The sequence below is a fragment of the Eptatretus burgeri genome, chromosome 13 (assembly GCF_056783735.1).
Source record: "Eptatretus burgeri isolate ZD-2024b chromosome 13, Ebu_testis_v1, whole genome shotgun sequence".
NCBI classification, from domain to species: domain Eukaryota; kingdom Metazoa; phylum Chordata; class Myxini; order Myxiniformes; family Myxinidae; genus Eptatretus; species Eptatretus burgeri.
The window spans coordinates 41,749,081-41,773,010 of record NC_140973.1 but is presented as its reverse complement, the minus strand read 5'-3'; the positions used below and the strand labels follow the sequence as shown (position 1 = coordinate 41,773,010).

Genomic DNA, 23,930 nt, shown 5'->3' with positions numbered 1-23,930 from the left:
CATCAATCAACAATATCTTGTTCCCTTCACAAAGCTGGCCTCCTTGGACAGGTGACATGAAAGAAGCCATTACTGAAAAAGTCGCATCGAAAAGCTCGTATGGAGTTTGCGAAAAAGCATCTTAATGATATTGCAGGCACGTGGAGAAAAGTTTTGTGATGAGAAGAGGCAAACATTGAAAATTTTGGTCTAAATTCAGTGTTTTGTCTTGCGCAAGCTGAACACTGCGCATTATCCAATCAACACCATCCTTACTGTCGAGCACAGTGGTGGCAGCATCATGTTACGGGGCTGCTTTTCATCAGCAGGGACGGGCAAGCTTGTCGGGATAGAAGGGACAATGGACGGTGCAAAGTACAGGAGAATCCTTGATGAAAACCTGTTCGAGTCAGCCATGATTCTGAAACTGGGTCGGAGATTCACATTGCAGCAGGAAAATGATACGAAGCACAAAGCTTGGGCCACACTGGAGTGGCTAAACAAGAAGAAAATGTATGTGCTTGAGTTGCCCAGTAAAAGTCCTGACTTGAACCCAATTGGACATTTATGGTGAAACTAGAAGATTGTAGTCCATCGACGACCCCATCAAACTTGGCAGAACTGGAGCAATTTTTAGATGAAGAAAGGGGAAAGATTTCACCATCTCACTGTGCAAAGCTGGGAGATCTACCCACAACGACTCATCATAGTCATTGCTGCAAAAGATGCTTCCACCAAGTTCTGACCTAAGGGGATGAATACTTTACAACCAGTGAATATTGATTTGTACATGTTTTTTTCAGATATTCCTGATAATGTAACCTCCTTCAACTATCACAGGATTTAGTTTTATCTCTTCAGTTATTAATTTTTAAAAAAGTTCATTTGGAGAAATTGTTTCTACACAATTTATCATTCATCTAAATGTGGCATAATTGATAGGGGTACCTGGTGTTGGCTTAGTGGTTAGGGTGGTGGCTTGGGATCCTAGGGTCCTGAGTTCAAGCCCTGTTGGCTGCTGAATTAATTACACCATGAGGTCGACTCAGCCTGTCATCCTTCTGAGGTCGGTAAAATGAGTACCAGTGTACAGGTAAGGGGGACACTGCATCAGCAGCATCGCCACGTCCCAACCAATGATGCAACCGGCAGCCACAGGCTGCACTCGATAGAGAGAGATAGGGGGTGAATAATTTTTGCAGGCCACTGTATGTCTTCCCAATGTTTATCTGCAGTTGCACCGGTTCTTAGAATACCATGTATATACTGTATACGTTGTAGAAGTGAAATCCCTGGAGCACTTGATTGATAAAACATTGAAAGGTTCACCTTGTTTCGAGGCTGCTAATCCCCGCAAGGACACCAATCCCCAGGTGTTTTTTTTGGTACCATGTGTAGTGGTGAAGCCCAAGTGCCGCATGATGGTCTGATAATCCCACACTGTAATAGAAAGTCAAACTCCTGGTGGGAGATACATAATTTCTCAGCTGCTAGTCCCGTGGTCTCATTGTGATGTGTGTGATGTGGTGCTTGATGGGCTGAATTGTCGCCAATGTGTGCATTATGGACCGGAAGTCATAAAGTAACTTCTGAAAAGAGCACGTGGGCATGGATGGAAGACATGTGATATTCAGCGATGAAACGGTGTTGAGGCTTCCAATAGACGGCAATGTTTGACATCTCCAAGGATATTGAAATTACATTTTTTTTTTAAAAAACACCGAGGATAGGGTAGTTAGTATCGGCAATAGTAATTATCCACAGAAATGAGAACGTAAACCCAAATCAAGTTGGAGGAGACATTCACCAAAAGTAGTAATAGCATTGTTGTTGGTGCCATGTAATGAATATTCCTGTCGATTTCCCCATTCAGTGACAGACGGTGGCACAATGCTCACCTCTGCCCCTGTATCCATAAGAAAATGAAATCTGCTAGTTTGTTCAACGAGGAAAAGGTGACCGACGTGTGATATAGATTTGTTCGTTCATTCGTATGCAGCACAAAGCCGCAGGGTAGCATCATGAGCTGAGAGTGTGGCTGTGCTACTGATGCAATGCCCTCTGGTGGTTTGGGCAGGAATTTGGAATTTGGCAATGGTGCCAACAATAGCTCACCGACTCTTCACAAAGGAAACTGGGGGATCTTTAACGTCCACCGACGAATGCCAGCAGACGGGATTTCAGTTTAACATCCATCCGAGGCACGGCACACACATTGATGAATCGCCCTGCCTGTGAAACGCTGGGATAACAGTTTATAGCTGGTGAAGCAGAAGTAAATGAGTAGACCTTTCAGTTGGCTTTAATCGGCACAAAAATGTCGAGTGGCATCTGCAACAATAATAAAAGAGAAGAATAAGCAAAGCACAAAAGTCATTAAAAAAAAAAAACTGTCAAACAATCATACTCTCACAATCACAAAACCTCAGGAACAATCGAACACAACTGTCATTCTACCCTTGCTCAGAAAAGACACTACTTCGAGGCCCAGAGAGATAGGGGTTCAACGAACATGTTCTGATCGTCGCAAAGGTTGCAAATCAACGTTATTCTCAGCACTTTGCTCAAGAACTTCAGCGGGCACGAATCTAGGACCATTCGTTTCCAGCGAAACTCTGCCGGTCGCACTCCCCGAATCGTGAGGTGTATAATTTTGTTGTTCACATTCCTTCGCATCTTCTATCGGGGCCAAGTGTCAGGATGAATACGGCGGTTTCCTGGTCATTAATGGCTTGAGTAGTCATGAATCCGCTGAGAACAGTGGACCAAGAACCCAAGGATCCAGTTGAGAGACTTCATGTTATGAGACGTTCAGGATCGGGCTGCATTTGACCATCTTCTACTATATAGCTCAGGATGCTGAGCCTCGTGGTCGAAAACACACATTTATCTTCATGATAGCCGATGCTCTTCCTTTTCGTTGCTTCAACAAACTGCATCAGGTTGACATTGTGCTCGGCTTGTGTCATGCCACAGACAGTCAGATTGTCTTGGTAAGCAAACGTTCCAGCAAGATTCTCCTCCTTAATGAATAAATCCATAATATTGTTGCGAATCTGGAAGCCATGAGCACACAGACATTCAGGTTCCTTTAGCTTAGTTATCTCGTTAAGTATGTGTTTTATAGATAGTCCTCTCCCTCGTCTAATGGGTAATTAAATGTGAATGCCCTACGATTGTTATTAGGATATCCCACCAACAACAACGGTGCCATTCTCGCTCCCAACCTGGAACCGGCGCAGTGACATTCTTCAGGCTCGTGCATGGGCAGAGTCCAGCATAGGCATGGCGTCCCTCCGTGGCCAATCGGCAGGGAGTAGGCGTCTTCCACGCCCCGCCTCCGACTCGAGGCGATCGCCATTAAACACGCGGTCGGAGGTGAAGCGGTGGGCGGAGCCACAGACGCCTCCGCTGGAGACTCCGCCCAGAGGGGTGGGAGCGCCCTGCCTACTGCACGCCTGTCCAATGGGGGGCGGACAAGGAGTCGCACGATGTTTCCTGTCCATTGGAAAGGCGAGTGAGGAAAAGAGGAGTGGTCGGCGGCACGGGAGGGGGCCGACAAGAGGAGGAGTCCGCGACGGCTTTGAAGCACTCTTTTTTCGTCGTCCTGATTCTGGTTCCTCAGCTTTCTCGTCGCCACTCTCCGCCTGGCTCCGTGGTCTGCTGCAGCCCTCAAGCGTTCCCTCGTGCTTGGGTTCCGCCGTGCCGGATCGACGAGGGTACCCGGAGTCCCGGAAAGACGAGGACGTCCAGCCGTGCGCTCGCAGCCAGGTAGCCTGCAGCCCTGACTCACAGCTGGACTGTCCTCCTCGGCTGGAGAGCCCATTAAAGACCCACAGGGTCCCATTCTTCTGTCAGTGTGTGTGTTTGTGGCGCCAGTCCGGCAAGTAGAGAATTGTTTAAGTGCCTTCGCTGTATATACTTGCATTGCCTCTTCAGTAATCGGTTTAAATCTTCCCTTGCGTGCTCCCTAACTTCCCCCATTATCTGTAATAAATATCCCCATTTGTTGAATGTGCTCAGCTCATCGCGTCAATTCTTCCATTGACTGAGCGTGTCGCGTGTTGTGGGAAATTAGCAGCCATTGCTGGAGTAACGGGATAATCCGGCCGACGGAACTTGGCGATTAAAACCGCTCGGAATCGCTCGCGGAACGAGCTTGGTAAGCAGCTTGTTTCCGTACGAGTTCCGTTGAGGGTGAAATTCCCCGGTAGCTGGACACGTGGGTCTTCTTCTTCTTCTTCTTTCGGCTTGCTCCTGTTAGGGGTCGCCACAGCGGATCAACTGTCTAATTAGTTTTTGTTTCTGCATAATGATTTGGCATAGGTTTTTACGCCGGATGCCCTTCCTGACGCAACCCTGGTCACCTCTTTCGACACACAGGGATATGGTACACCTATTCTAACCGGGGCATACACCGGGCCCAGTACAACTGGTACTCATTTCGCCGACCTCGGAAGGATGGCAGGCTGAGTCAACCCCCTGGTGTTTTCGACTTGGTATATATATATATATATATATATATATATATATATATATATATATATATATATATATATATATATATATATATATATATATATATATATATATAAATTCAGTGTCCCAATGGGGCTTGAACTCAGGACCTTTTGGGTCCCAAGCCACTGCCCTAACCACTGCGCCAACACCAGGCTAGCTGGACCACGTGGGTATTTAGGTAAATTGAAGTTGGCAATCGACCCTATCCCACGTGGTCTACCCATTGGTGGATTTCGGTCCAAAATAACAAGGACCCGTCGACTCGGATTTTTCCGGGCCAGCGATCTGAAATTCCGGGCGATCGAGCCGGGCAAACTCGCGGCTCCGTCTGGCGGTCGTGTCGCGGCCAACGTCCCGGTGAAACTATAACAATATGTTGAAAACAAGCCACACCGTCCGTGACGCCAAATGGGACTCGAGTGAACTAGTAGAGGCCTCCAGTGAATTTGAAGGCCGTATATGGCTTGTCTTTGTTCTTTATGGGCACTTGGTGGTAGGCACTACTCAAAATCGATGGTGCTGAAGATGTGATGCTGAGCGATCTTATTGACTGTCTCGTCGATATGAGGAAGCTGGTACCCATCAAGTAACATAAATCTGTTGATCCTTAGTAGGTTTCATCCTTCGTGACAACGACCTGCGCACGCCGCAGGGAATTACTCAGTTTGATGATTCCTTCATGTAACAACCGCTGGGTTTCTTTCTCAATAAGTTTCTGATTATTATCGAAGCTGTACCAGCATGACCTGGCAGCAATAGGATGGCATTCAGCAATCAGATAAGCAAACAGTTCTGGAGGGTCAATACACAGGTGGTCAGTCCACAAAGAACGAGAGGATGTCGTATTCCCAGGTAACACTGTTGTGCTGTTGCTGAAATTTACATTCAATTTTCAATTTTTACACCTTCAATTTTATAATTATTGGATTCCTTGACCATGAAAACATAATAATAGACACCAAAATTGTGTTTGTAAGTGCATTAGAAATGAAGATATAGCCCAAAACAGAATTTATCGAAAGTCGGTGGTGGCCATTTTGTTTTTCGCCTCGAAAAAAATTCCTCAAGGATGCGAGTCTGGGGCACCCGGCTGATTCTGATTCAGGATAGCTCAGAGATGATGAATCAACCCAAAAACTTCATAATGACGCCACAACATGCTTTTTCACATTTCCGCCGGACTATGAAGCCGGTTCAGTGCCCGGGAGGGCACGACTGGCTGTCCGTTCACTGCGACTCGTTGCGTGCTTGCAACCCCTAGTCTGTCCATTTGGATCATGGCCGGGGCACCAGTTTAGCATGGAAGAAAAGTCATCTGAAACGTTTGCATTCCAAGTCCAGTCTATATTACTCCACAATGGTAACCTCCCACATAACGCCAAACCCCCCACCAGAAATTCCAAAGAGTAAATAACCACCATATGAAGCAAAATTAAAGGGTATTGAACTATTTTGAAACCAAAGGCAAAATGATGCGGCTACAGGCTCATCTGCCATCACCGGTTGTTTATAGATGTTAAAAGGTGTTTCAGTTAGAGAGTAGTTACCTCTACCACCAAAGGTGGATGGAGGTTGTTTTCACCCCTGTCTGTGAGCAGGATATCTCAAAACGTTATGGGCGGATTTGGACGGAAGTTTCTGGACAACTTGGGTGTGCGGCAAGGACGAATTGATTCAATTTTGCTGAAGATCCGGATCCAGACCTGGATACTAGAATTTTTTCAGTCATTCTTCACCAGTGAGAGATAGGACCAACATTGAAATATAGCACGACACAGTACCTCAAAATGTTTTGGACGGGTTGGGACAAAACTTGGTGGACAGTTTGGATGTGTGACAAGGACTTTTTTTTAATACTTGCTTTAATACACAGAACAAATCAGGACACAATACAACAAAGGGAACAGCATGAAGGAGAAAGGGGAAACACCAACAGCAGGGTGGAGGGAGAAAGCACACTGACAAGGAGATGGACAAATAAGGGATGCAGGTAATGACGATGAGTAAGGGAGAATGCAAAGGGTGGACAATATGGAGACATGAGCAAAATTTTGGGAGGGGTGCAGAGTGATTTAATGGGTGTAGAAAAGATCATGTTGGATGGGGGATGACTTGAGATGGTGGCGAACAGCTGTCTTGAAGACCTGGAGGGAAGAATAAGATTGCAGAGTATGGAAGGTGGTTCCACAGGTGGGAAAAGGAGGAATAAATGAGTGGAGGTGAGCAGTGATCCTGGATTTAGGTAGTTTCACCAGAAGAGGGTTGATGGTGAACCACGTGTATCCTTCATATACCTGGGGGCGGAAAGAGCACGTCCAGAAATGTGTCAGAAGAAGACAGAGAGACCACCGACCTGTCGGCGATGGCGATGTGAGAGGCCCATAGACTCAGCTTCACCGCGAGAGAGTGCAATGATATTGAAGGCCTTAGTTTCCATGGCATAAAGCTGAGCAAGATGTGAGGCAGGGAGCCAGCCCAGACGGGAGAGGAGTACTTAATCGAGCTGTGGATGAAAACCTTGTAGGTGGATAGGAGCTCAGGTGTGCCTCGGAGGATGCCCAGTCAGTGTCTGGCTTTAGAGGCCAATTTTGAAATGTGGCTTGCCCAAGTGAGATCATGGCTGAGAGTGAGACCTAAGAGTTTGAATGATTGAACCTCTTTTCGAGGGTTGGTGAGAAAGTACAGATACATGATAGAAGTAAATAGACACGTTAAACATCTTTATTTCATCAGTATAATGCAGTTTTACTCAGTGATTTGTACTAATATTCGACGATTTATTTGCAGAAACTTAGTTCCTGGGTCTTGTATGACAATTAACTCTGCCCCGAAACCAGGGAGCGCACAAACTTTTCGATATTCAAAGAAGACGAATTGTTGGCCATTTGGAAGGTAGAGCCAGCCAACATCAGATAGCTCAGAACCTTGGCATTCCACTTTCTATGGTCAATCGGGTGATTGTGCAATTCACCAGCGAAGGCAAGGAATCCACAGCTTCCCGTTCTGGTGGATCTGGGTCCTCAGAAAGGTGTCTTTGAGCTGTTAAGCGGTCCATTGAGAAAACTCCCTGTTGCAAGGCAGCAGATGTTGCAGAGGAGGTCCAAGTTAGATCAAGAACTGCCGTGCGGTACCTTCATCACCTGGGCTACGATGGGAGAGCAGCTTGGAGAAAACCTCTTCTTAGACCAGCCAACATTCAAAGGAGAAAGAAGTGGGCTGATGAGATGGCCAACAGACCCTTGGAGGTTTGGCAAACTCAATTTTTTTCTGATGAGTCACAATTTGCTCTACTTTCTAACAGTGGACACGTTTGGGTCTGAAGACTTCCCCGTGAAGAGTTCTCTTTGAACCGATTGCAGCCAACTGTCCAACACGGTGGTTTTTCAGTGATTGTGTGGGGAGAAATCTGGAGCGTTGGTCGGTCAGAGCTTGTGGAGTGTGTTGGCAACATCAACTCCACGATATACATTTCTATCCTTGAGGATGGACTTCTCGTCTTCTCCACTGGTCAGAGGGTCAAAAACAACACTCTGTTCATGGAAGATGGAGCTCCATGCAACACTCCAAAAAAAGACCAAAGAATGGCAGGACCGAAATGGGATCAAGCGGCTTCCATGGCCAAGTCAGTCTCCTGACATGAATCCCATTGAACACCTCTGGGCCATATATGATCGAGATGTCTGGAAAAAGTCCACAAAACCAACATCACAGGCAGAATCACTAACCCTTTTGTGTGAACCCTGGGCAGAAATCCCGCAAGAGAAAATTTCAGAACTCGTTAGTTCTCGACCTGAAAGTGTAAAAGTATTGAAATCTGCAAATGGCAAGTCTACCAAATACAAGTGTTTGTATTAAAAGGGATCAAATGTACTTTTAATGTTTAATAAATAAATTCTTTCAAAATCATGGTGTCTATTTACTTCTGTCAAGTCTGTGGATGAGAGGGTTTGCGGTTATGGTCCTCTCAAAGAGTGTGTGTGTGTGTGTGTGTGTGTGTGTGTGTGTGTGTGTGTGTGTGAGTGTGTGTGTGTGTGTGTGTGTGTGTGTGTGTGTGTGTGTGTGTGTGTGTGTGTGTGTGTGTGTGTGTGTGTGTGTGTGTGTGTGTGTGTGTGTGTGTGTGTGTGTGTGTGTGTGTGTGTGTGTGTGTGTGTGACTTCTCAGGGTTAAAAGACATATTCCAAGTGTTTGACCAGTTTGTGAATTTGTCAAGGTCTGTGGAGAGGGAAAAGGCTGCTGCCTGTCCGTCAGAAGGATGAGAGATGTCACGTCAGAGAGTGGAGTTATCAGCAAAGAAAGAGAGGATTTTCCAGAGAGTCAGTGAGATCATTGATGAAGATTATGAATAAGATCGGGCGGAGAACACTGACTTGGGGTACTCCAGCCCTGACAGGGAGAGGAGATGAAAGGGTTCCGTTGAGAGCCACACATTGTCTACGAGAGGGGAGGAAGAGCAGTAATCCAAGAGTGGACTTGGTCTTGGATTCAATAGGCAGACAGTTTGGAGAATAAGGCGGGAAGCCAGACTGTATCGAAAGCTCGAGATATGTCCAGAGAGACGGCCCTGATCTCATATCTGATATTGAGGGCCTTCATCCATTTTTGGGTGAATAGAAGCACCACCTCCAAGGTCGGGTGACCAGGTCTGAAACCAAATTGGTGTTCTGACATGAGGTTGTTGGAGAAAGGAAGGATTTCATATCAACTGCAGTCAAGTGATGGATTGATTCCATGACCTTGCTGAGGATTGAAAGTAAGCTGATCGGTCTGTAGTTGGGGGGGGGGGGGTCCGTTTTTTTTACCTTTTGAAAGTAATGCTGTGATGATTTGATTCGATTTGGGTGAAGATCAGATCCAGATCCGAGATTTTTTTTTTATTTTTAAGTGATTCTTCATAGTTGAGAGATGGGGGCCAAAAACGATATACGGCAAGATATTTCAAATCGTTGTGGAAGGATTATGACAAAACTTGGTGGATGAGTTGGGTATGTGACAAGAACAAGCCGATTCGATTTTGGGTAAGGTCTCACCTATCTGTGGAATACAAAACGTTAACTGCTCAGCCTGGCATAGGTACACGCTCTACTGGGTGCTGCTCTCGTATAATATGTGGAATGGTCTCCCAAAAAAGGTAGTGGCAGCAGAAATAATAGATCGGTGTAAATTTGATTCAGATAGCTACCTGCATGCCAAATTAGAGATAGAGGAGCATCCATGGGGATTATATTGACAAGACTTGTAGGAAGCTTGTGGGTGGATGGATGATGGTACCTGGTGTTGGTGTCGTCAGTAGTGCATGCACGATGGGCTGAAAGGGCCTTGTAAAGATCCCACGGTGTCTTTCGGAAAGAGGATCAGGTGAGTTATCGTTGCCCGAGATCCAAATCCCTGCCGAAAACTGCGCAGGTAGAATGAGTGGTTTGGTCTTTTCGGATATTTCTTAACACCAGCTTATACTGCTTGCTATGTCAGAGTGTGGTTGCTATGTGAGCTGCAGCTCCCATACTATACCCAATTCACACTTCCAGGTGTTTGCATGTCATGTGTGAATGGCCATCTTCAACGACGAAGGGCATCCATGATATATATGTGTTCTTCCTGTGCATTAAATGTAAACATGCTCGATTCTTCCCAGCTTTGTTATTAAATACAGCCCGTCTTGGATGCATATACCTGCAATTATTGGAGTTCATTTCACGATCATATCACAGACTGTATTACTCGATAATAAAAAAATACAAGGGAACTTCGACACAAGAGGTCATTTGACTCATCGTGTCTGTGACATATCCATATCCCACCACTAACAACACCACCACGATACAACTAATCCCATGCAGGTAGCAGATATGGCCAGGCTGCGCGAGCACACAATGGGCTATCCTTTTCGAAAGATACCGTCCACCGACCGAAATGCACACAGATGGAGTGATCTTGTACATCTTGCTTTTTCACTTGTCTGTCTGGAACAATTCAGCCATTGTTTGCAGGATTACTGCTTTCCAGACGTTGAGTCTATTGTTTTTACCTTCGCTCAGCCTCGTGCTTCGTTGAGAGTCCGTTTGTCCACCTTCCCCGAGATTCCAGGTGTGACCGGCAGGTGGCAAAAAGAAACATTCCTTTTGTCAGAGGTCACCGTAACAGTGAGCCTCTCACCTAACCCAAAGAAACCCCCTCTCCCCACCACCCAAACCCCAACCCATGCTATCCCACTATAGCTGCAGCTGTCCAACCTCACCAACTGCTGTCGCGTGTAACATATCATGTTGCACAGTTGTTGCCAATAGTTGGAAGGAGGTAAAGGGAAGATGAGAGTAAGGTACAAAATAAAGGTGATGAGGTGAAGGATGCTTTTTAAAATCATTGGTTACATTTAATTACCTCCACAACCGAAAGTGAAAGGAGGTTATAATTTCAACGCCATCTGTCTGTTCACTCGTCTGTTTGTTGATGGGCAAGATATCTCAAAACGTTGTGGACAGATCCGGATTAAATTTTGTGGACGGGGACGAATTGATTCAATTTGGGGGAAGCTCCGAATCCGGATCTGCATGTGAGAATTGTTTAATTTTAAAGAGTAACTTCACCATTGAGAGATAGGGCCAAAAACGATATAGCACTGTATAGCATAATGTTTCAAAAATGTGTTGGGCTCGATATGTTCTCGTGGATCAGGTATTGCATGGCAGTGGTATGCGCTCTACCGAGTGCCCATCTCGTGATTCACTGCCGTTGCTCATATTTTGTATTAATGTAAATGATCGGAAAATCAACAGCCCTCTGTCTCTTCCACGGATTTTTGTCGAAATTCTTGTATTTTGCGAGTCCGATATGCATCCAGGAACACAATAATTACGGTTACCCATTTTGAAATTGCCACTCTTTCGTTTAAATGCTGAAAAGTATGTTAAAAAGGAGCTGATTACTCAAAGTCCCCCACCTTATGGGTGGTATGAGCAATAGATATTCCTCAACGTGGAAACTAAATAATGTTCAACGGTTTTCGAAATATCGCAAACGCAAACCGACTTCCTGAGATGGTTGCAATGGCAACAGAATTCAGCAAATCACAGCCGTGACCTCATCAGGTTGAGATAATGGTTTGAGGAATAGGCATCTGCAATATGGAAGATAAATGCTCAGCTGTTTTTGAATTATCGTGGACACTAAAGTACATGGACGGATGATCGGTAGGTCGGTCGGTCGGACGGACGGAGCTCTCATTTTAACCTTAAAAGTGCCTGGACGGGCAGAAAGGGGTCACTGAAAACGTACGTACGCAGCGCATGCGCGAAAGTCCTCATTCGCATTAATCCGTCATTTTGAAAGTCGTTTATTGACCAGGTAGTCCGCATGGTTCATATGAACAGCCTTATTCGGATATGAAGGGCAACCGAGGCACATTTCACGAAGGACACCGTCGGATCATTAATATCCACGAATATTACTCACCCAGCTAAATGTCCATTTGATGGCGGACGTACTCTGTGATGCACCATCCTGTCGGCAAACCATCAATCGGACAGTTTATAGTCAGGTTTGGGATCAGACCCAACTAGACAATTCAAAGGTAATGTACAGTATTAAAAAAGGTGGGGGGGGGGGAACTCATTTGCCATAATATTTCATTTTCTTTATCAAGGTGTGTCACAGAGTTTTCAGTTGGGTGATGCAATATGAATTTTCAGGATACTTTTCTGATTTCATGTCATTTGCGAGAAGTTCTGTTCTGTCAATGTGTTCGCTCTCACGGGCTAATTTCAGGAGGGGGTGGATGAGGAGAAGAAGAAGGAAGAAGAAGAATAAGAAGAATAAGAGAAGAAGAATAAGCCATTAAAAAATGACAAACAAATGACAAAACACTCCTTTCCTGGGACAGCCAGACAGGTATAATGTTTGCCTCACGTGTGACGTTTGCCTATGTACAGAGGGAAAGCGCTCCTGAGTTTTTCCTTATCCTGGTTGGATTCTGCAGTGTACAAATGTCTGCTGCTTAGATTTCTGGAGATCTTTTGATCTTCAGATCACATTGTTTTTGAGCCTCTGTAAAACTGGTTGTTTAAGTGTTACATGTTTGTGCCAGCAGTAATCCTCTGCTTTCAGTGACACATTCGGTCTGCATTTGTCCAATGCTTGCGAAGTTGAGCTTTTTTTTTTATCAATAAACATCATCAAGACCGGTGGATTGTTTAAAATTAATATTTACATATTCGACAGGAGTACAGTCGGATTAACCATTGTTTTGTTGCGTTAAATAAATGCCAGGATGTCAGAGATGTGACGTGATTATGATCAGCCCCGACACAGAAATCTTTCATAGTGACCCTTACAATCTCACTTGATTGCACCACATGCCCAACTGCAGAGCTATGATAAGACCGCTGAACCTCTACATCAGAATCTGCTGAAATTTGGCAGATTGTTCTAAATTTATACGTGAAAGCAGATGATATATGGAGGTGGCCATTGTAATTTGGTGAAGAGTAGAAGCTATTTTCAATAGACTGAGGATACAGACACACACCCCATAGCAGGCACGTACAGCTCGATAAAGTGTTCTGCGGTGCTGGTGTGCGGATTTTGACTAATGGTTATGTCTCACATTGGAGACGTCAGTTATCCTCTGCATGGGGAAATGTGAAAACGACATATGGGTGATCTGTTTTTTTTATTTTTTAATTTAACTCTAAACTCATAATCGAACATTTCATATATTAATCATCAAAATTAATATTTGATATTTTTAAAATTCTTGAAATGATATATATTTTTTTGTTTTGTTTTTTACAGCTAATTGCGTCTGATGCATCCAGTATCTGCCTATTTAGAGTGAAGGGCACACCTGATGCACCTGGGCACCAAAGCCATTTGGCACGACGGGATGCAGATGTGTCATAAAAGACTGTTGTTATACTAAGTGCACAAGCAATGTTGGACATTTTTGATCATCGACCTTGGTGGGGAAGGGAGGGAGCAGAGGGGGTAAAGAGTACGAGAGGTGTTTCAAAAGATCATGCCAACGAAAGTCCAAAATAGTCCACGACACAGCACCGTTTTTATCCCCACACTTAAAAAATATATTTTTTTAAAAAATTGGGGGATATTATAATTGGCTCTGTCTGTCTGTCTGTCTGTCGGTCCATCACACCATCTCCTCCTAAACGGTCATGCAGAAATCCACCAAACTTGATAGTTATGATCACCACATGGCAAGAAGGTGTGAGAGCGGTAACATTTTTACCTCCACCGCCTGGAGCCCTGGGGTGGAGTCAAAAGGTAATACCAAAAAAAACAAAACAACAATTTCAGGCACATTTTAAAACATTTCAAAATGAAACTTTTTATATACAATCAATATTTAGGGACGCATGAAATATGTAACAATTTTTGGGGGGATTTGATCCCCAGCTCATGCCCCAGGGAGTGAGGGGGACTCTGGGTCACAGGGGTCAAAACAGAAGACTGTTGTAAATTTAAAATTTTTATATTGTATCATTCCTGGTGGAACCTTTTTGCCGTCTCTCAAGTTTGCTTTAGGTGGGGAATATGGGGATTTGTGATGACACACCGTCGACTTCGCTCCAGTTATCTCAGTCACTGAAGGTGGACAGAGGTTGTGTTTTCACCCCTATTTGTTTGTCTGTTTGTTTGATTGTGAGCAGGATATGTGAAAAAGTTATCATAAAGATATGGACAAGTTGGGTGTGTGACAAGGACGAATTTATTCGATTTTGGTTAAGGTCCGGATCCAGATCCAGCCTATCAGTGGGATACAAAATGTAAACTATTCAGTAAACTGTTCAGCCTGGCAGCAGTACGGGCTTAACCTTTCTAGATTTTTAATTTTAAGGATCTAAGGATCATCGTGGAGCTACAACACACACATCTCACACACATGGACATACAAACGAATACATGAGACACAACACAGGACTGTTAGATGAGACAAAAACAGCCACTGAGCTTGGAGGAAGTGCAGTCACTTCCTGGGGCACTATGGGAACCAGCAACACCACAACCACAACAATGGCACCACCTTTCGCAGCACACATAGCAGGGCATGTCTTAAGAAAGAATTTCCTCCTCCCCATGGATGCCAACCCAAGGAGTTATCCATGCTCTTATCCTTTCAAATGCTGAGCATCAAGCAACGAAGTAGCCTGTACCATTTTTAAAGTCTTTGGTATGACTCGGCCAAGGTTTGAACCACTGACCTCCCAGACTCAGAGTGGACACCCTAATCATTACACCACCGAAACAGGTTGGTTCTCAATTTTTACGTTTGATCAGTATCCTGCGCAGAAGTAGTGAGTGCACTTTACCTTTGAGTTGTTTAGTCTCGGTTCGATTCCCCAACCTCACGATATACTGTTGAGTTGCTGCTTCACAGGTGGTGCATTGCATCACAACGTACCATACACCTCAATCAGACGGACGTTCAACCTGTCTACTGTCATTAGTAGTTGGTGGAAGATGCCAGGATGTCTCTCTATGAAGGATAGGCGAGGTATCCATAGAACCGTGAACAATTTTCAAATTCCTCCTTCAGCGCACCGAGCGAGTGGTCTGGTGTCCTCAGATATTTTTTGAGACAACACCAGGTTGCAGTGCTTGCTATCCCATATTGTTGTTGCTGTGTGGGCTGCATGAGCTCCCACACTATAAACAAATTCACACATCCAGGTGTGTTCGCATGTTTTGTGTGAACTTGAGAACCGTCACATTGACACCTCGTTCCACTACACACAGTACACTTAGTAAAAAAAATATATAATTTATTTTATTTATATGTCTGCTCACCATTTATTTATTTAACGGCCCCACATTAATCCCTCTTCGTAAGGTCGACGAGGGGAGATCTTTGGCCCAAGTCTTTCAAGAACGAGATGGCCAGGCCAGACATTCGAGTGCGAGAAGGCAAGAATTTGTAATTTGTTCATGGTATCGGTGGTAACTCACCTACTCTTCACACAAAACACCATGGGAGCTTTGGAATGCAACAACGGATGCCAGCAGACGGGTTATCGACCTCAACCTCCTCCCGAGGGACAACGCACTCTGTGATGCAAAACTCTGCCAACAAAGCACCAGTCCGACAGTTTATTAGTCGGGGTCAGGAATCAAACCCAGACTTGAACACTCAACGGTAAGTGCTCTTCCCCTGCACCATCCTTTTGGGCTTTTTAATTATTGATATACAATTCATTATCCCTTCTTATCAGCATATATTTGACCATTGTAACTTTTGAATGTCCCACGTAAGTACTAAATGAACGCTCAAGGATAAGTGGTCTTGCACCTCATGCTCCTGCCATGCCTTATCCCCACTCCCCAGGTTTCTGCAGGGCACATACAGTCCACATCCTCTTCAATCTCATTCTTCCCTCAAGGTCTTCAAGACAGCAGTTCACCACCATCTCAGATCATCCCTGAGTAAAAAGCATGATCGTTTCTGCACCCGTTAAACCACCCACTGCAAACCCTCCTCAATCCAAATTTCCACTTTTCCTCTCCTTAGAGTTCCTTTCTGTATCCATCTCGTGCACCTAATGTGTCCTTTCCTGCCCCCCCCCCCCACATTACTCCCAACACCCATTGTTACAGCCACCACCGAAGTTGGAAGGAGGTTATGTTTTCACCCCTGTCTGTCTGTGTGTTTGTTTGTTTGTGAACAAAGTATCTCAAAAAGTTGTGGACGGATTTGGAAGAAATTTGGTGGAAAGTGTGGATATGTGACAAGGACGAAATTATTCGATTTTGATGAAGATCCAAATCCGGATCCGGAGAATTATTCAAGTGATTATCTAGCAGCATTGGGAGATCGGGCCAAAAACGATATATAGCAACGATATCTCAAAAAGTTCTGGATGGATTCGAACAAAACTTGGTGGGCGAGTTGGTTAAGTGATAATAACGAGCCGATTAAATTTTAGTTCACGTCCAAATCCATATCCAGCCTATCAGTGAGATACAAAACATAAACTAATCAGCGTGGCGGAGATATGCTCTCTACCGAGTGCTCCTCTAGTTTGTCCAAGTCTCCCTCTATCTTGGCCTTCAACTCTGCCGTTGGTGTTTCCCCCCCCCCCCCTCTCTCTCTACTGTTCCTTTTGTCCCATTACATCCTCATCCATTCAGTGTACTTGCTCTTCCACGAGCCTCGACTATGTATCCAAATATACAGTATTTTTTGTATTTTTTTACTTACATTTATTTTTATAATTCATACCCCACCAGTAAATCATAAAAGTAACAGATAATCCTGCTAAGCTGAGAGAAATGAAGAGGCAGATTAAAGGATTAAGTGTATCTCGGGGGTCTCGACCCCTGCCTTAAAAAAATTAAACCTCAAATCAGCAGCAATTTAAAAATCATATTGTTATGTATAGAAAGTTTGTTTATAAAAACACAAGCAGTTGATATGAAGAATGCTGTAACAGAAATAGCATTTATTTATTACACAACAAATGGTTGCTGAGCCTCATACATAACTTTCAAAATGATGTAATCTGCCCCGGAATGCTCGGATGTGCAGAAACCCCGAGAAACAGCAGTCATCTGGCAGGGAATGTATGTACAATGTACATCGTGTGTGAAAGATACGGATTGTTCCCTAAAACGACTCACAAAGCTTCTAATAGAAGCAGAAAATACTTGGAAAAGTACCTGAGAGAAAGACCAAAGACTTGGAGAACTTTCTGATCAACTCGCCCAAAAAATTGATAGACTGCAGGAGTTATCCATGATTCGTAGGCTTCAGGGTCGTCAGCCGGGAAATGGGTCCAAGAACTCCCCTCACGACATTCACCGCTATGAACTGTAACAAAAGGTTTTTTTGTTTACTTCCAGGGACACAAGAGAAATTACACTAAAATTTTGCATCCATTGGAAAAAGGAAAAGTGTGTGTGTGTGTGTGTGTGTGGGGGGGGGGGCACGCGTTGTATCCATAGGGCGATTTGATGGGGGTGTGAGTGTGTGGGGGCGCACGCGTTGTATCCATAGGGCGATTTGATGGGGGGTGTGAGTGTGTGTGGGGGGGGGGATTGAGGGGATTTCATTGGCTCTGCTTTTTGTATCCCTGGCCACTCTAGTTTACCAATGAATTTATCTCTCCCCTCCCCCCACCCCCTTCAAAAGATTTTGTATTCATGGACGTTAAATTAGTAAAGTTTTAACAAGTGACATTTTAAAATGATTAGTGTATGCTGCATCTTTTTTTTTCACACAAACTGATTTTAAAAAGCTTGTTCTGAGCACACACAGTGTAAGATCAGCAGGACATCGTGGTAAACATGATTTTTAAAAAATGCAATGGAATTTGTTTTCACTGGATCCGGATCATGCTGTTCCGCTGTATAAAGTACCTCGGATGAGATTCCACTCATTCATTTTTATCATCTCACAAAACTGCAAGTGACGAAGCACAGCAAATCGTCATGACGTTGCTGTGTTTTGATCAGACATTAAAAATAAATATCCCTTATTATCCTGTCAAAATTTGATTAAAATGGTAATAAGAATCTGCGCATGTTGAGCTCAAATAGTTCCAAGATTACTTTTTCATTAAAATTTTTTGTTCAGTCTGAGAAATGTATTAATTGACGATATATTTAGGTTATTTCTCCAAAATATGCTCATGGAGTGGATCCCGGTGTTTGGTCATACGTACTTACATACTTACGTCCGTTAACATTTCACTGAAACAACTCCTCACCAACTACCCGATCAATGTGGATCAAATTTGGTATGATGCACCAGGACAGCAAAGTCTCAGGGGGTTGTGCTCCCCATATGGATGCGCTCCCCTATAAAGGGGGGTTTACCCCAAATATTGGTATTTTATTCAAAAATATTATTCTCAGAAACCGGCACACAGATCCAGACCAAACTCGCCATGAGGCCACGGGACCAGGCCGTAACCTTAAGTTGTGCTCCTCATGACCGTATCTCCACTGGAAAGGGGGGCCATGGGTCCCCTCCCCGAATCCTTCATTTTCACTTAAACATCTCCACAACTACCTGAGCAACGCGGACAAAATATGGTACATCAGGACAGTAAGGTCTCATGGGGTTGTGCTCCCCTTCTGGATCCATTAATTTTGAGGGGCTAAAGGGGGGTTTGCTTAAAATATTGGTATTTCATTCAAGAAAATCTTCTTCTTAGAAACTGACAATCGGATCCACACCAAACTGGCTTTGCGGTATCGTGGCCATGCCCTAACCTTAAGTTGTGATCCCCATGACTGTACCACTTCAGGAAGGGGAGGCCATGACCCCTTCCTCCTCATCCCTCATTTTCACCCCGCCTGTTGAGGAAATAACCATGAGGAAGTTGAGGAACTATTTTTTAATTGTTAAGTGACTTTTCAGCTTTTTGTCGCGATTGTTATGTATTACTTATAAGTTGTAAAAGTCAGAAATAACAAAAAAAAAACCTGTGATGTCTGTAAATTTTATCCTCCCCCCCCCTCCCCCACTAGAAATTTTACAAATCGCACCCTGGTTACATCCACTTCCACCACTCACTTGTACTAACAGGAAATGCTATGAACCCGACACCTCTCATCTACGGATATTTCTCTTATTTCCTATATTTCTGTGAGTCCGATTTGCATTCAGGAACAGAAAAATCATAGTTGACCAGTTTGAAATTGCCACTCTTTTGTCTAAATGCTGAAAATTATGTCAACAGGACTATTTGAATTGAAAATTATGTTTAAAGGACTATTTGAATTACAGATTTCACGCTAGTAACGGCAGGTAAAAAGTGTTAGGTGGGCAGAATTGAGTCACGGAAAACGCACAAACATCGCATACACAAAAGGCTTTGTTAGCATTCATACGTCATTTCAAAAGTCCCATATTTAAACGTGGCATGGCCATAAAGTTATTCATCCGCAAGTAGACAAAAATTTTGGTTGCAAAGAAAATAATCTTCATTTGTCCACCAAGCTGTTAGACACTGCAGTACAAAACCAACGCTATGACAATATGCTAGCACAACAGCCATTGTGTCTGACGACCATTGAATTGGTGCTGTTGGAATCCCAAACCAGATCAATTTTGTGATTTTTTTCCCCTCTCCCTCATCTCTTTTCACTCGTTAGTTGTCGGTTGGTTTGTTCCTTTTTTTTCAGCCCCGCTTTCACCTTCCTCTTCTTGCTGTATGTCATTTGGCTTGTGTGCAGCTTTTTCACCCCCATGTCCTTCTCCCCCTCCCCTTGATCTTCTCTACTCTGCTGTTTTCCCCTCTCCATTTTGTTTCCTTCTTTTCTTCTCCAGCTCTTTCGCGAGTTTCCATCATGTATGTAAAGGAGTTTATGAGTACACAGATCGTGCACATCGATTTGCTCGGAATAATCGGTGCTTTCTGGAGATAGTCGGAGATTTGAAAGTATTTTATCAATAGATAAAGTTTTTCTCGAGACAATCTTTGCTGTTATAGACATCATTGAAATTTACATACATAGTGTTTGTTTCGTGGTTTTTCTTTGTAAAATGTGTCTTTATGAAATAATCTACCAATATAAAACAGTCTGTGTTTGTATATTTGTGTGTTTGTGTATTTGTCCCCCTTCATAAAGATGATTTAAGTTGGGTTTTACAGGCCAATCTTCGAACACGATTGTGTGTTCACTGCGGTCTATTTTTTAGGATAAAAAAAAACAAAATAAACCAATGTCACCCGCAGGGTGACCCGTATCTTGCCAAAAGGTGACCAGGTGTGACTTCTTTAAGGTCACACTGAGGTGAACAGAGCTGCTATCCACCAGGAGCGACTCCTTGAGGAATATCTGCCTACGAGAGATTCCGATGAGAATCGTTCTACAGAGTAACCATGAAAAATATGCTTTTGCCTCATAACGTCACCAAATGACGTCATAATGTCTCAAGCTTGACATATCTAGAAAGCACTCATCGAGGTGTTCAATTTGAGGTACTACACGATATGGTTCCTAAAACTTGACAATTTGACCTTGGGGTCCAATATGTTTGACCTGAGGCGCTAACCATGAAGGTCAAGGCCAATCACCACCAAAAATTAATCAGCTGAGCGCCAGACCATGAACTATATTCACATGAAGTTTGAAGACGATCCGATCAAAATTACTCAAAAAATAAGGGTTTCGTCGACTCCCCTGATTTGCGACAAAGTGACCTGACCTTTGACCTTCAAAATTTTATGCGCTGAAAGGGACCTCTATAGGCCTCTGATATGCGAAGTTACAAAAATTTCCAATGACAACTGTGCTATGCAGAGTGATTTATACGTGATTACAGACCAAAAAAAAAAAACATATGAAGGTCAAGGTCAATCGCCACCAAACATTAATCAGCTGAGCGCCAGACCATGAACTATGTTCCCATGAAGTTTGAAGACTATCCGATCAAAATTACTCAAAAAATAAGGGTTTCGTCGACTCCCCTGATTTGCGCCAAAGTGACCTTGACCTTTGACCTTGACCTTCAAAATTTTGTGCACTGAAAGGGACCTCTATAGGCCTCTGATATGCGAAGTTACAAAAATTTCCGATGATAACTGTGCTCTGCAGAATTTTTTATACGTGATTACAAACAAAAAAAAAAAAACATACAAGCTGACTAACATGTCTTGCAAAACTTCGTTTTGCCAAGATAAAAACATTTTTCATAAAAAAGAAATTACGTCTCTTCTATTGTAATTGTAGATGGTGACTTGCAAACCAAACCTCATGGGTGGTGCACAGAAACGTTCAATAAAAACAAAAAAACAAGTGGTGCCAGGCACAACAAATCCCACCCATTTAAGGCATAAAGTTATTTTGGGGATCAAATTTAAATTTGATACATCCTTAACCTGAATGTTGATTATAAGGAATAGAATAAGGAATATTTTAGTCTTACTTTGAAGTCAATTAAACCATTTTTGACGAAGTTATGACCGTAAAATGATTTTGACCTTTCAAGGTCACGTAAGGTTAAAGGTCATGGTGTCAAATGAGAGCCAATAAAGGACTTGATATGTGTCTTCCATAGTAAACACGCATATTCCTAACCTTTTTATCCCGTCCCCCGGAGGGAGGGAGCGGGATATTGTAATCGTCCGGTTTGTTTGTTGGGTGGTCGCTAGGGTACCCTTATTGTCGGGTTTTGTGTGTGTGTGTGTGTGTGTGTGTGTGTGTGTGTGTGTGTGTGTGTGTGTGTGTGTGTGTGTGTGTGTGTGTGTGTGTGTGTGTGTGTGTGTGTGTGTGTGTCTGCAACGCGAGGCTCCACAGCACAAACCAGCAAACCAATTTTGATGAAACTTGGCGAACAGGTGCCATATGGGCTGGGAATGTGCGCATTTGAGTTTCGTTGCTAAGCAACCACCCGTTGCTCTGCAGCAGCCGAAAAGCCGCGTACGGTATTTTCAATTCTTGTCCTACAGTTTTGAATGTGCAGAAACGAGACTTCGGAATTAAACACTTCGAGATATTTAGAAAATTTGACGGGCTGATTTTTGATTTAGGTTTCATTTTTCAAATGGTAGTCCTTCAAAAATAGGGTGTCTATTCACCGTCATTTTTTGTTTGTTTGTATGTAATGGACAGCTCTGGAGGCCAGAGGAGTCAACCGATTTTGATGAAACTTGACAGGTAGGTTCATACCAGGATCTAGTTCTATGCTTTGAGCACCGTTGCTATGGACACCACCGTTGCCCAGCAACGGGACTTTGAAATTTTAGAAAAATCCTAAAAAAATTATTTTTTCGAAAATCAAAAATGGGCTTCTAGGCTTTTATGCGTACTATAATCAACGTCTTCGTCAAAAAACTTCAGCCCGATCCGTCAAAAACTGTATGACTAGTATGCAATTATGTCGCGACCACCCATGTCGCCTACCGGCTTGCCTGTGTTTGTCTGTCTGTTCGCAACTTTAAGGAAAAACGGCTTTAGCAAACACTATCAAATTTAATCCACAGGTAGGCAATGAACCTCGGACGACCCCATTAACTTCTGGGTCCATTTAGGTCAAAGGTCAAGTCACGAAAAGGTCAAAATCGTTTTTTGCTCATAACTTCGTCAAAATTGGTTTAATTGACTTCAAATTAAGCCTAAAATATTCCTTATTCTATTCCTTATAATCATCATTCAGGTTAAGGATGTATCAAATTTAAATTTGATCCCCAAAATAACTTTATGCCTTAAATGGGTGGGATTTGTTGTGCTTGGCACCAATTGTTTAATTTATAATGGAAAATTTGTAATTTTGACCGATGACCATGACCCCCAAAACTTCGGACCCTACCGATCTTCACAAATATGCATTTTTCACTATAGGAATGGGTAGGATTATAAGTGACAAATAGAATAAGGTTCACTATAAGCTTAGTTTAAAGTAAACCAGATCATTTTTGACGAAGTTATGAGCGAAAAACGATTTTAATCTTTTCGTGACCTTGACCTTTGATCCAATTGGACCCAAAAGTTAATGGGGTCGTTCAAGTTTCATTGCCCACCTGTGGATTAAATTTGATAGTGTTTGCTAAAGCCGTTTTGCCGTAAAGTTTCGAACAGACAGACAAACAAACAGACAAACAAACCGGACGATTACAATATCCTGCTCCCTCCCTCCGGGGGGGTGGGATAACAATAAATACAAGGCACAGGGAAGTGAAATTTGCAGCACATGATGTGTAATGAGCGCAGAGTAAAACGAGTGTTCATTTACGTCTGTAGGATATCTAATAAATAAAGAAGAAATTAGCACACCTGACGCTAGGCCGAGGCTTTAGACTTTGGCATGGTCACGAGGCTGTACCATCAACATAAAATGTCCCAGAAGATAAAGAAAATAGGCCAACAATTGTACATGTCGTGTTTTCAAATAACACTTCTTGCTATGAAACATCATATTTCCAGTCTCTGAATATTTGGAATAACATAATTCCAACCCATCATTTATGACGGACTTTTACACTAGTTATCTACATATTTCCCATTATCCTGTTCGTTACCTCGCGCCATATTGTATCATCTCCGCTGTAACACACTATTCGAACGGGAATGATTTCCAACTGGATGTTCATCTAAACTTAATGAAATGACAAATAGGCTTGCTCCCCTCACTGGTAACATGTCATTGTTGTGTTTGTAACAGGCTAGTATGATGCTTATCTCTGCTGGAGCACTGTTTGCCTTGTAAATAATGTGGGGGAACTGTCAGGTGAGGTGGCCTGGCATGTATCCTTCTAATGACCGTGGGAAATCCCAACGTGATAATTCAGTGCTATCGCCATGTCTTTGCATTATAAGTTTGAGTTGGTGAATATTTCATTATTTAGTGATACTGAGTAGTTGATTGGTTTGATATTAGGACCAGTCAGTGCTTGCAGCATTGTGTAGCCTGTGACTGTTGTTGCTGAAATACTTTGTCATCTGGGAGTGATTTAAAGAAACGAGTTCAGACATCA

The 23,930-nt window shown here is 43.3% G+C and overlaps 1 long non-coding RNA gene across 1 annotated transcript in view; it reads right to left on the bottom strand.

The window, feature by feature from the left end:
* Nucleotides 1–12,460: 12,460 nt before the first annotated feature.
* The window catches only part of LOC147014296 (uncharacterized), a 75,475-nt gene continuing 64,005 nt past the window's right edge, over nt 12,461–23,930 (bottom strand). The window contains exons 4-6 of the long non-coding RNA XR_015050707.1: nt 17,164–17,314; nt 15,457–17,055; nt 12,461–13,755 (exon numbers count right to left, since the gene is read on the bottom strand). This is a non-coding gene — a long non-coding RNA (uncharacterized LOC147014296). The remainder of the gene's footprint in view (nt 13,756–15,456; nt 17,056–17,163; nt 17,315–23,930) is intronic.